Below are 10,561 nucleotides of genomic sequence, written 5' to 3'. Positions count from 1 at the left end.
CAGAACCACCAATCTTAGGTTATCCGGATTACCAACAGCCATTTCATCTTTACACAGATGCAAGTAAGAAAGGCCTGGGAGCTGTTTTGTCGCAAGTACAAGAAGGTAAAGAAAAAGTCATTTCCTACGCTAGTAGATCTCTTAGAGGTGCTGAAAGGAACGACCAAAACTACAGTTCCTTCAAATTTTTATTTCTCGTACTAGTGTGGGCTGTTACAGAAAAAATTTAAGATTACCTTGCCGCAACACCCTTCGTGGCCTTTACAGATAGCAACCCACTAGCACATCTTAACACCGCCAAGTTAGGAGCATTGGAGCAAAGATGGGCCTCACGCCTTGCTAACTACAATTTTACCGTAAAATACAGAACAGGAAAAGCAAATGAAAATGCGAATGCATTATCCTGTCTGCCGACCAAAGATGACCCTACTTCACAAGAAGATGTTTGGGAAGACGTAGAGATGCCATCCTTCTACAAAAACTTTGCCCACCAAGACATCATCACTGTCAGAGGGAAAAAGGTCCTTAACCTCCATCAACAAGTGGATCCAAAATCCCATGTAGACAAAGAAAGATGGATCAAGCTACAAAATGAAAGCAGTGTGTTAGGTGAACTGCAAGATTTCTTCACCAGCGGAAGAACACCAGAAAGAATCCGCAGGAGGAATGCTGATCTAGAGTTGTCAAAACTATGGAGACACAGAAAACACCTCTTTCTACAGAAGGGCCTACTATTAAGAAGAACTTTAGACCCAATTACATGGGATTGTCTATATCAAATCCTAATACCACGCCGAGATGCAAGAATAATTCTTGAGATGTACCATGATCAATCAGGACACTTTGGTGTGCAGAAAACAGAAGCCACCATCCGTAGAAGATTCTATTGGATTGGGATGAGAGGAGACATTGAAAAATGGTGTCGAGAGTGTTCCACCTGTGCTGTTGGAAGAAATGAGTAACATGACCAAAAAGCCCCCTTAAATTTCATTGTGAGCAGAACACCGCTAGAAATAGTAGCAATCGACCATGTGTAGTTGGAACCAAGTTGCTCAGGATACACATATGCTATGACCATTATTGATCATTACACTAAATTTGTTGTAGCCATGCCTGCCAAAGACTTGACCGCAAAAACAACTGCAGATGCTTTCTGGAAACATTTCTTGTTTCTATATGGATGCCCAGAGAGAATCCTCACAGATCAGGGATCTGCCTTTGAATCACAACTCTTTAAAAGAACTGTGTACCTTTCACAACTGTCAGAAAATCAGGACCACAGCATACCATCCCCAAGGGAATGGACTTTGTGAAAAAATTAACCAAACCCTAATTGAAATGTTAAGAGCAGTCCCATCTGCTACAAGAAATGATTGGCCTACTTTATTGCCTCAGCTGATGTATGCCTACAACAACACTATTCATTGTTCTACTGGGTATACACCCTACTACCTCATGTTTGGCTGACAAGGTACATTACCTGCTGACCACACTTTGGGCGTACAAGTGCCTGATGCAATCAACCCCCTACCAAAAACTGATTGGGTGACTGAACACCAAAGGCACAAGAGATTGTTCAACAACGCATGGGACATGCCCATGAAAAACAACAGAAGGATTATAACCAATCTGCCAAGGCAGAACCTCTCAAAATTGGTGATCGTGTGTGGTTAAAAAATAACCATCGAACCAGCAAACTAGATAGCAAATGGGAGAGAGAACTTTACACCATTACTGCTATTCTCAATCCAGAAACTGATACGTATGAGATTACCCAAGAGGACAAATCCTGGGTAGTACATCGAAATCGCCTAAAATTGTGTCTTAAAGAAGACACTCCAGTAGAAACTTCGCAAGAAGAAGCTGTTCCAGAAGAAATTCAACCCATTGAGCCAGAACTGGAAAAACCAACTCCATGGCTCAACATCTTAGTGCCTGCTAAAACCAACACCCCAACACTTCAAGCAGAAGCTGAAGTTATTGCAACTCAGGAAACCTTAAGTTCCCTTGAAGCAAGGTGTGAAGAGTCTCAGCTGCTTCATAGATCCGACAAGATTACAAGAGGAAAACCACCAGTCCGTTACAGAGATTTCCTGCTCCAGCAGCTGAGAAGTTAATTTACAGCTCTGTTAATTCAATGTTGAGGACACCCTTAACTTATCTGGAGTTTCAACGATCCAGAAAAAGGACTAATCCTTGTTTTATCATGTTCCACTTTCCTTAAAGGACTTTTTAAGGGACTATTTGCCTGTTTGCAATGTTCAAGTCTGCACCCGGAGATAGACTTTCACGTACCTGAGTCTCCGTGATATTCCATTTTGACATTTACTTAAGCCCAGGGAACGGACTCATACCCTGTGAAAAAAATGTGTTACCCCATTTGTCACATTTCGTTCTTGCCTGAGATATGCTTGCCTAACCCATTTTATTTATAGGTACAAGAAGTACAAGAATGGAAGTTATGGCATTATTTTCCTATGCATGCATGCTTTTCCCTTTTTATATCTTACAGGAAGATACAACATCGAGATCTAGCACTTCTGCTCTGATGAAAGTTTAGTCCAAAAAGGGACAAGGAAAAAGGACTTATCTATCCAAAGGATAAAAGCCACAAATCAGGCATCAAGGACCTTTGGGATATTCAGGTGAAGGATACCATAGCCTCCGGCCACCTCACCAAATTACACTGATATAGAAAATATCCGGCTAAGCTCCAAGTCAAGCCTAAAAAGCCTAGAAACAGTGGATTTGCAGAATCAACTCTGTTAACATCAAGAGACTGTATTTTTGTACTGCTGCAACCAAAGTCATCAACAGTAAAAGTTGGGAGTTGCATCTTACCACTGTCTACCTCATTATTACCACTATTGGTTGTACCACCATTAACGGTACTGGCGTCACGACAAAAACCATCAAGGGACTCAGCCGCAACAAGCACCCTAAGCACCCCTAACATCAAGGGCACTTCAACCACCATCTTGGCTGATGCTTCCCTACCACAGAGCGTGCCCCGGAGGATTTTGCGCTGTCCACCTCAAAACTGTGTTGCCAGCCCAGGGAGGCTTTCTGCTACCCTTGAGTAAACTGATGAACTGTGTGTTATAATTTGGCCCCTCATCGGTCCACCGTGCACCTCACGTGTTCCCCCTGAGCTACTGGCTGGCTGCACCAGGTGTCCCCCAACCTGCACATCTGTTTTTCTGTCAGGTCTATTGGTTAATACTAAGTCTAGTATGGCCGTCTCTCTAGTCGGGTCCTGAACCAGTTGGGAAAGGTAATTGTCTTTGGTTATTGCCAAGAACCTGTTTCCTTTATGAGATGTACAGGTTTCAGTTTCCCAGTCTATATCTGGGTAGTTGAAGTCCCACATAAAAACAACCTCATTATGATTTGCCGCCTCGTCTATCTCGTTTAGTAGTAGATTTTCTGTGGACTCTGGTTTATTAGGTGGTTTATAATAAACTCCTATTAATAATGTATTATTGTTTTTGCCTCCATATATTTCTACCCACAGTGACTTCACATGTTCATGTCTCTCACTTATATTTTCTCGGACTGTGGGCTTTAGACAGGACTTTACATAAAGGCAGACCCCCCCCCCTCCGGTTTTGGCGATCCTTTCTAAACAGACTGTAACCCTGTACATTAACTGCCCAGTCATAGCTATCATCCAGCCATGTCTCAGTTACTCCTCACATATCACTAATTCCAGTTTCCCAGTTTTATTAGTCAAGCTTCTGGCATTAGTATACATACATTTAAGAGGTTTATGTATATTTTTTACCCTACACCTTTCCTTCTGAACTGTTCTAGTCCCTCCATCCATTCCTCCCCCAGTCCCATTACCTTGCCCCCAGTCTCTATCTGCACTATCTTCCTCTCCTATAATGTAATTACCCTCCCCCAGTCCCTAGTTTAAACACTCCTCCAACCTTCTAGCCATCTTCTTCCCCAACACAGCTGCCCCTTTCCCCATTGAGGTGCAGCCCATCCCTACGATAGAGGCTGTAGCTGAGAGAGAAGTCTAATCTTCCCTAATATTTGGTGTAAGCAGGCATATAGCACCCCTCAATCAGTATTTTGTGGAAGCCGGGGTATCGCAGGCCTCTATCAATATTTGGTGGAAACAGGTATATCCCACCCCTCGATCAGTATTTTGTGGAAGCAGGTATTTCGCACCCCTCGATCAGTATTATGTGGAAACAGGTATATAGAACCGTTCGCCATATGTTCGCATATTCTGCAAATGGCGAACGAGCAAAGTTTGCCGCAAAACGACCGCCGGGCGAACCGCAAGGCCATCTCTACAAGCAGAGAATATCAACTGCATGGTATGAAATGTCAGACCAAACTAAATAGGGAAGTAGTAATGACCACAAGCTGCACCTGACAAGAGGTGTGGTCGTTACCAAACAACAACACTGAGAATCAAGAAACTGTCAGTTAACCTCACGTGCAGTTAATCTCACAGATCTTCTAACCTCTGTCACAGGAGGTACAGTGACAAAATAGCCCCAATATCTAAATGTCTGATGTGACTCTTTCCAAGCAGACTAGCACTGTAATGTCTATTCAACTTGACAGTCTATATTCACACTGGGATTTTAACATATTCAGTGGTTTTACTTTGTTGCCTAGATAACTCAGAAATAACAAAGATGAAGTTGCATTAGTTCAAAATGTATATACAGACATGGAGAATGGAATGTTTATGTCAACTCACTTTAATCCAAAAAGGAAGAACAGATCATCAGTGATCTGTCATGATTACATTCCATAGAGTGCATGGAGTCTTCTGAGTGTCTATTGATATAATGTGAATTTTTATTGTTAAATCCTATGCCATATTCTGAATCATCTTTTTTTTAAAGAAAAAATATCTCAACTGCTAAGTTATCTTAGTGACATGCAGAGGAGCAAGACACATAGGACCCCCAGTAACATGGACAGCAGTAAGGCTCAGAGGACCAGTGACAACCTTAGGACCCCAAGTCACAATGACAGTTGCAGAACTCCTGAGACAGCCACAGTACCCTGACAGAAACAGCAAGAGGTACTGTTTTACTATTAAAGGGATATTCCAGTCTGAAGCATCACCTATCCATTGGATAGGTCATAAAAGCTACATTGATGAGTGTCTGACTACTGAAAGTTCCACCAATTAACAGTCTGGAGGACCCCATTCCCCACAACCGCAAGTTTGGGTGGAGTGTTGGTTAAGCATGGCTGTATCTATCAAAGGCCACAGACACTCCACAATGGATTGACAGTACCCATGTTCAATCTCCACTCCATTCAAACTCCACATTGCTGCGATCTTGCAGCTGGAGAACCCAGTTCTACAAAACTGTGAGGGTCCCAGTGGTCAGACCCCTACTATTCTAGCATTTATTGCCTTTAAGTCATGTATAACACCAAAATAATAGCATCTATCAGTCCATTATCAAATACTCATGAGCATAAGCTAATGGAAAGTGAGTTTCTAGAAGGCAAAAATGCAGGTACACCCAGCCAGGTAATTTTCAGGGGGTCCAGTCTTAGAGGAGCACACAGTAATACACCCTTTTCTCCCCATAAACAATGAATTTGTAAACCTGGTATTTTTAGAAACTGGAAAAGTGTGAATGAATTGACTTGCTACAACTGCCATATACTGTAGCATTAGCAGCTACCTGACCAATCCCTGTAACCAGGGTCTATGAGCGATTACAAGAAAATGAGTGTAAATGCTATGTGCACCATCCATCTTTCCAACTGAAAACAGAACTTCCTCTCCACATTACATCAGGACAAGACACAGCGCATAACTACAAGACAGCTATTTATCTCCTGCATAAATATCCCAAACCAGTAGCCAAACTGGGTGGTAAAGAGTAAAACTATACAGCACAGAACACATTGCTGTTTCAATGAATGAGTGTATTAACTGATGCAATATTGCAACACTAGACATTAAGCCCGTTACAATAACGAGCATTAGAACAGTAGTGCATAAACATTAGTAGGAACAGTTTACAGTCGTGGCCAAAAGTTTTGAGAATGACAAAAATATTAGTTTTCACAAAGTTTGCTGCTAAACTGCTTTTAGATCTTTGTTTCAGTTGTTTCTGTGATGTAGTGAAATATAATTACGCGCACTTCATACGTTTCAAAGGCTTTTATCGACAATTACATGACATTTATGCAAAGAGTCAGTATTTGCAGTGTTGGCCCTTCTTTTTCAGGACCTCTGCAATTTGACTGGGCATGCTCTCAATTAACTTCTGGGCCAATTCCTGACTGATAGCAACCCATTCTTTCATAATCACTTCTTGGAGTTTGTCAGAATTAGGCTACTTTCACACTAGCGTTCTGCTGTCCGCTCGTGAGCTCCGTTTGAAGGGGCTCACGAGCGGAGCAGAACGCTTCCGTCCAGCCCTGATGCAGTCTGAATGGATGCGGATCCGCTCAGACTGCATCAGTCTGGCGGCGTTCAGCCTCCGCTCCGCTCGCCTCCGCACGGCCAGGCGGACAGCTGAACGCTGCTTGCAGCGTTCGGGTGTCCGCCTGGCCGTGCGGAGGCGTGCGGATCCGTCCAGACTTACAATGTAAGTCAATGGGAACGGATCCGCTTGAAGATGACACCATATGGCTCAATCTTCAAGCGGATCCGTCCCCCATTGACTTTACATTGAAAGTCTGAACGGATCCGCTCAGGCTACTTTCGCACTTAGAAATTTTTCTAAGTTATTAATGCAGACGGATCCGTACTGAACGGAGCCTCCGTCTGCATTAATATGATCGGATCCGTTCAGAACGGATCCGATCAAGCGCAAGTGTGAAAGTAGCCTTAGTGGGTTTTTGTTTGTCCACCCGCCTCTTGAGGATTGACCACAAGTTCTCAATGGGATTAAGATCTGGGGAGTTTCCAGGCCATGGACCCAAAATGTCAATGTTTTGGTCCCAGAGCCACTTAGTTATCACTTTTGCCTTATGGCATGGTGCTCCATCGTGCTGGAAAATGCATTGTTCTTCACCAAACTGTTGTTGGATTGTTGGAAGAAGTTGCTGTTGGAGGGTGTTTTGGTACCATTCTTTATTCATGGCTGTGTTTTTGGGCAAAATTGTGAGTGAGCCCACTCCCTTGGATGAGAAGCAACCCCACACATGAATGGTCTCAGTATGCTTTACTGTTGGCATGACACAGGACTGATGGTAGCGCTCACCTTTTCTTCTCCAGACAAGCCTTTTTCCAGATGCCCCAAACAATCGAAAAGAGGCTTCATCGGAGAATATGACTTTGCCCCAGTCCTCAGCAGTCCATTCACCATACTTTCTGCAGAAGATCAATCTGTCCCTGATGGGTTTTTTTGGAGAGAAGTGGCTTCTTTGCTGCCCTTCTTGACACCAGGCCATCTTCCAAAAGTCTTCACCTCACTGTGCGTGCAGATGCGCTCACACCTGCCTGCTGCCATTCCTGAGCAAGCTCTGCACTGGTGGCACTTCGATCCCGCAGCTGAATCCTATTTTGGAGACGATCCTGGCGCTTGCTGGACTTTCTTGGATGCCCTGAAGCCTTCTTAACAAGAATTAAACCTCTTTCCTTGAAGTTCTTGATGATCCTATAAATTGTTGATTGAGGTGCAATCTTAGTAGCCACAATATCCTTGCCTGTGAAGCCATTTTTATGCAACGCAATGATGGCTGCACGTGTTTCTTTGCAGGTCACCATGGTTAACAATGGAAGAACAATGATTTCAAGCATCACCCTCCTTTTAACATGTCAAGTCTGCCATTTTAATCCAATCAGCCTGACATAATGATCTCCAGCCTTGTGCTCGACAACATTCTAACCTGAGTTAACAAGACGATTACTGAAATGATCTCAGCAGGTCCTTTAATGACAGCATTGAAATGCAGTAGAAAGTTTTTTTTGGGATTAAGTTAATTTTCATGGCAAAGAAGGACTATGCAATTCATCTGATCACTCTTCATAATATTCTGGAGTATATGCAAACTGCTATTATAAAAACTTAAGCAGAAACTTTTCCAATTTCCAATATTTATGTGCAATGAGCAGGACACTGGGTCAGTGGGGATGCTATGCAGTGGGTCAGTTTATATGTGTAATAGTTTGTGATGCCAATTGCAGCTTGCGCAGGTACTGTAGCAGGGCCCTTTAAGATGTTATGGCTCACGTACCAGGTGAGGAATGCCAGAGGGGGATAATGTCTCTGTATAGCAGATATGGTAGTGTCAACGGCGTCTCCTACCTTGGTACGGCTGGACTCCTGAATCCTGGCTCACTTGCAATAAAATTGAGTGTGGTCAGTATGAGTAATTGAGGAAAAATTGAAATCCAAACAGGTAATAGGATCCAACATGTCTTTACTTAATGATTGGCAGCTTTGATCCATACAAGTTACAGCAATAGTCTTGGATCCCAGCAGGTATTGGCAATATGTGGCAGGAATTTATATATATTCTGCTTCTTGTCATATACCTAGTAGTTCTGGCAGGTATCTATCTTCTGCTCTGTCTGTAGTCTGCTTAGTTTGGGCCTGACTAGCTGAAGGAGGAATTTGGCTTCTCCTGGTCTTTGGATAAGTACTCACAGGACTGCTCGCAGGGTATGATGTCTTCTTCCTGGAGATCTATAGTGCTGGAGGGCTGCTTTCTTGTCAACCAGCTGAGTTAGATGACTCAGGCTGGAAAGGGTGATCTTTGCCTCAGCCGAGACTTGGATCCTAGGTTGGGATCCCTGTTTCTGGGAGCTCCTACCAACACAGCCTTCCCCAACAGGGGGGCTGGTTCACACTGACTAACTTCCTTCTCCTCCTCATGAGACAGGACATGGGAACATCCCACTTCTGCTCACATAGGGGAGACCAGACTGGAATGGACTATTCCAGGCTGGAGATACTAACTATGACTTGCTACATACTGCTGCCACCTGCTGGTGTACATTGAGATTACAGCAAATATTATGAAACAGGCATATCATGGCAATGCACAGTGGGATTACACAAGATGGACATACACATATGCACCTGACATTATTGTAGCAGGGATTAGAAGTTTTAGTGACATACTTCAGGATGTTACATACCCGCTTTCTTTAAGATAAGCCGTCCTCGGCGTACGGTGAGGAGGTGAGGAATCATCTCTTGGTACCCAATACAATACAAAGTGCTGCATGAATATACATGTAAAGACATACATAGACAAAACATTCAACGGTTTCCTCGAGGTTCCTGCCCGCTAGAGTAAGGTGTCCAACACACAGTTTCCTTCTCTTGGTATAACCAGGTAACCTAATACTGCACAAAGCAAACATTACTGACTGACTTTTGAGATATTGTCCACCAATACCAAAGAATGCATGGGGGTGTCTTTACTCCGTAATCCCACCATTGTGTAATGCAAAGCCCGCAAATAGAAGGGTGGCTTTATCCTGTATTCCCTTCCCTGCACCATAGCCTGAAGAAATTTGGCTTGTAGCACGATCACTATGATGTCTATGAGGAAGCTAAATATAAGGCTTTAAGGCTTGAGGTACCATACCTTAGGCAAACGCTCAGAAGGGGAGGTATTTATCGTCTCCGTGTCTTCTGGCTAGTCACAGGAGGAGGGCAGTACGTTCCCATGGATCTCCTGGAAATGAGACACCTCAGGATGGGAGCAATCCCGAACATTAAACAAGCGGGAAGGAGCAGTCTAGGACTTCTAACGATTCCCGAAGCAGCAGGGGTACCTGTGAAATAAGTGGATCTGCCTGGACTTACCATTTGGTCCTACCCTGGGTACCTATGGGTATACATCACCGGGTGTAGGCCATTAGTATTCAGTGTCCATATGAAGACAGTCCGTATAAAGGGGGGAGAGAACAAGAGCTGTAAAAAAGGCATACTTTAAGTAAGTTGCTACATTTTTGTTAAGTGCAATCATTATAAACAGTGCATAAATTCACACTGCGGCACCTAGAAGGTTAATACACACAATGGCTAGGTTATCTTTAACGTTACATAACTGTAAACTGGTACAACAGTGCAAAATTATTAAATAGCATGAGAATTTGGTGCAAGCTTTTATGTTGCGATTAAAACAGTAACTTGAGTCCTTATTCCTGGAAATGCTTGTAGTTGAAGAATCCTCTGGAAACAGGTAAAAGTTCATTGCAATCCACAGGGCAAAAGTTAATTGTAATCCAAAGGGCTAAAATATTTAATAGCAGCAACAGGCTATCAAGTAACCTGAGAAAGGGGATAAAACGTTCAACTTGGAGATGAGGGGGTTAAGTGCTGATGGGGGGAGTCCTTACTGACATGACCATCTGGATGAGGACAAACCAGGCAACTAGAAACAAACAGTTAAAAACACACAAAACTGCCAACAGGTCCTCACCCGTCAGGAGATCAGTCCATAGCGTGGCTCCCAAACAATGTCACTGATGATTTTTCTATTGTTGGGGACACCTTACAAGTAGGTGTCCAGCTCCTCATCACTGCTGTAGCTGCTAAAATGCATAAGAGGATGTTCCTGCCTCTGATGGTAGCTTAGGGTGGAGTTAGTAGTGGTGCGC

Source organism: Bufo bufo, chromosome 4, assembly GCF_905171765.1.
Source record: "Bufo bufo chromosome 4, aBufBuf1.1, whole genome shotgun sequence".
Taxonomy (NCBI): Eukaryota; Metazoa; Chordata; class Amphibia; order Anura; family Bufonidae; genus Bufo; species Bufo bufo.
The sequence above is the reverse complement of the archived record's forward strand: the minus strand, read 5'-3'. Positions refer to the sequence as shown.